Here is a 3,730-nt window from a genome sequence, read left to right on the forward strand (position 1 = left end):
GTTCATTGTTGTAATTAAATCAGGTCACAGAGTCATGGAAAACTGTGACAAGGTTCACATTGATGAGGAAAGGTTATAAGTCTCATGCTAAGCACAGATGGAGAGAAGAAGCTTGTATGCTGAGATCTTGAGATGTGTGGCTGAGATGTGCAGTAGTCCGGATGGCAAGGGCTGATAGCTGGAAGAACCACAGACAGAGAACTGCACAAACTGAGTCAAAATGAAACAGAAACGTATCACAGGGCATCAGCAAGATGCTTGGGGGCAAATGCTACAGACAGAAAGCTACTGGGTTCCTGGGTGAGTAAGAATATAAAGAGTTATAGTTACCAGGATAATATTTTTGGTATCAAATGTCTTTTTTATGCTATTGTGTTTTGATCACTTTAATTACATAGATCAGCTAATGCAAACAACTTAATATACGGTGGCTTTAAAAAACTATATAGTGATGAGATCCTATAGACCTGGGATTAAATCACCTTAATTTAAAAACGTTCTATTTCCTGAGTGATGGACGTTGCAAAGATTAGGCTATCTTGCCATACCACACACCCTTGAGTGTGATATTACTGAAATAAAACAAGTCAAGATTTGTTTAGTCATTTTATAATATATATGTAACTTCTGGTAATAGTTATTGGTATGAGGTTTCTCTTTGTTGAATAATTAGCTAAAGAGTTCAAGGGAACTTTCTTAATAATGTGTCTCTTTGCTTTAAAATTTCTTAGTAACCATAATTTCTCCTTTCTAGAAACATATTAACATTTATATTCAAAGCACAAGCACAGCTTTAAGATTAGGATAAAGCACTGAAAATTAGTAACAATAGTTACTTCTCTGTCTTTGCCTCACTCTTGTGCCTAATTATTGCTTGAATTTTGGTGAGGCCTCTGGTCATGTGTACTAGATATGCTGGAATGACTGGAGGGTGGGGTGACAATACATGTGACCTTTTTATGGTGGCTCACTTATCTAACATTTCATGTTGAGGCCACACTATCATTTCAGATAGGTTCCAGGATGTAATTCAAAGGGATCAGAATATGGGTCTCATAAAATTCCTTCCCTAGGGGAAACCAAGGCTTTTCCCACTTAGCATTCTTTTTTGTGTGTGTGTGCAAAGGAATTTCAAGTAAAGACTAGTTTATGACACAGGTCCCACCTTTGGTGATTTTTATCATGATATTCAACTGAAGTAATTTATGCACAGAAATAAATATAAACCACAAAGACGTAAAAACACATGGATTATTGCCATAATAACTTCATTAGGAAAGGAGGCAGCTTGGTGTAGGGTGTAAGAGTTTCAGGCTGGGGGCAACTGGGTGGCTCAGATTGTCAAGCGACTGACTCTTAGTTTCAGCTCAGGCTGTGGTCTGTTGTAGGTCGGGCTCTGGGCTGACAGGTGCGGAGCCTGTCTGGGATTCTCTCTCTCTGCCCTCTCTTCCCCTCTGCTGTACTTGCACTACCTTGCTCTCGAACACACACTCTCTCTCTCAAAATAAACTTGAAAAAAAAGAATTTCAGTTTTGGGGGCTTGTGGAGAGGCCTGGCTGGCTCAGTGGGAAGAAGGCACGACTCTCGATCTCCGGGTTGTGAGTTCAAGCCCCATGTTGAGTGTAGAGATTACTTACAAAAATAGATAAACTTTGGGGCCCCTGAGTGGCTCAGCTGGTTAAGCGGCCAATTTCCTGCTCAGGTCTGATCAAACGATTCATGAGTTTGAGCCCCTATCTGCTGTCAGCACAGAGCCTGCCTCAAATCCTTGTCCACCTCTCTTCCTGCCCCTCCCCCTGCTCACACTCCCTTTCTCTCAAAAATAAAAATTAAAAAAAAATAGATGAACTTAAAAAAAAAAAAGAATTTCAGCCAGGAAGCCATAAACCCTATTATTATGTTAAGGAGGAGGGTGGGCCCTACCCTGAAGAGGGAAGGACAGAGGTCATTTTGAGGGAGGATAAGCTGAGGATCCCAGTATGGAGATGACTCTATTAAAAATCAGCATAGTTGGGAGGTTTCATTCTGTGGAAGAATGGTTTGATTTTTATAGTAACTGCTGCCTAAAGAAGACCCGTGCATGGTGGCACAAAGTGAAACTTCAAAAACAAGCTAAGACTATACTTTTGTTTCATTGGGTAGTTCAGATAAAGAAGCCCTAATTGTACTGGGTTTACTTATTGAAGAGAGGATTATTAGTGAAATACATATGTCATTAATCAAAGCTTAAAAATACGAAAATAAAAACGGAAGATACTATACTCTTATCACTTCTGAAATAGAGTCTTTGCCAAGGTGCCAGTACTGCAGTAAATGAGCCTCAGCTTAGAATCTTCCTGAAATGCAAAGCTTGCTTTCTTTGTGCTGTTTCCCTGTACACTCAACAGTGTTTTGGAAACCTTCAGTTATCTAAATTCCCATCAGGTGACATTGTTTAATCTAACATTCCCTCTTTCGTATATGAAAACAGCTCTAAGGACAAACCACAGAGATGCTTTGAACTCTCTGGTGGTTGGGAGGGAATTTCCAATCTCACACTCTTTCCTTCACCTTCCCCAACCCCCCACCCCAAGCTGGTGAGGAAAGGCTTCTGGCTGCTTTCCTCCAACGCACTCCTCCATCCTACCACAAGTAAGGGCTCACCAGGGGAAAGAACCTTTGACCTTGGCCAAAAAAAAGTACCTGTCTAATCAGTGAGCTTATTAGGCCACCAGGAGTCCACATATGTAAAAGTTACTTGGAATGAACTTTTTTCTTTGGTGTGAAAATTTAGGTTTCTTATATTGGGGGGAAAAGACTGCTTTAAAATAATACACCTATTTCAAATACTGTCATGAAAGTATGAAAACAGAACCCTTCTTAAAAAGGCTGCAGAAAATATTATTTTACTTTCAAGACAGGATTAACGAAAACAAAACCAAAAACCAAAAAGGTTTCTTTCAGATCAAACCTTAAAAGGGTCCTACGCTTATACAAAAGTCTAAGACCCCAACCCCTGCTTTCGGAGGAGCTTAGATTCACACATTTGTTTTAAAACCTGAGGTGCCTCTCCTCAATCACACTGTCACATTATCACTCATCGAAGTTATACTTTATAAACTGCTTTGATGTGGTACACACAAGCAAAAAGTACACAACGTGGATAAACTTCTCCTGTCAATGCTGCGGTAGAGGTTTATATTTAGTAAACATTTAGTTACATTATTTTATTTTTGTGAAATGAGAACTGATCGACCAAACCTTTCAAACAGACCCACCAGACGATAAATACCACCATATGTTTGATTCACAGTACATTTGGGCATAAACACTTCAATTACAGCTTTGTGTTTAGTATCAAAAACCTTTTCTTGTGTGCGTGTGTTTTCTCTACAGATCCCGTGCTCTGGATTACATTTTGAAAATCGCTTATTACAGATAAAGCCCCTTTCCAGGTACCTTTCCGAGAAACATATGTATTTATGCACACAAAGGTGTGTGCAGATCTTTTCACAAACAAATGTCCATATGATGCCTGCGCCGCACTCCCCTGCACATGCCCACCGCTTGGCGTGCTCAGGCGGCCACGCCGCGCAGCCGGGGTGCCCACGGGGACAGACTGCCCCCGAACACGCGGGAGCCCCGCGGGGCCTCCCCGGGAAAGTTAACCGCCGTTTTCACTCCGGCTGCGGCGCGAGCCTCCCCGCCCCCACCGGGCCTCGGGCCGCCGGGCCAACACCCAGGCCGCCCC

General features: G+C 41.7%; 1 protein-coding gene across 1 annotated transcript in view; it reads left to right on the forward strand.

Annotated features, from left to right (window-relative positions):
* Positions 1-213: 213 nt before the first annotated feature.
* Positions 214-3,730, forward strand: part of TBL1XR1 (transducin beta like 1 X-linked receptor 1) — a 176,140-nt gene continuing 172,623 nt past the window's right edge. Inside the window, exons 1-2 of the mRNA XM_029939854.1 lie at positions 214-300; positions 3,376-3,434. The gene's annotated coding sequence lies outside the window, so the exon portion shown is untranslated. The remainder of the gene's footprint in view (positions 301-3,375; positions 3,435-3,730) is intronic.

This window comes from Suricata suricatta, chromosome 5 (assembly GCF_006229205.1).
Source record: "Suricata suricatta isolate VVHF042 chromosome 5, meerkat_22Aug2017_6uvM2_HiC, whole genome shotgun sequence".
In the NCBI taxonomy this organism is placed as follows: domain Eukaryota; kingdom Metazoa; phylum Chordata; class Mammalia; order Carnivora; family Herpestidae; genus Suricata; species Suricata suricatta.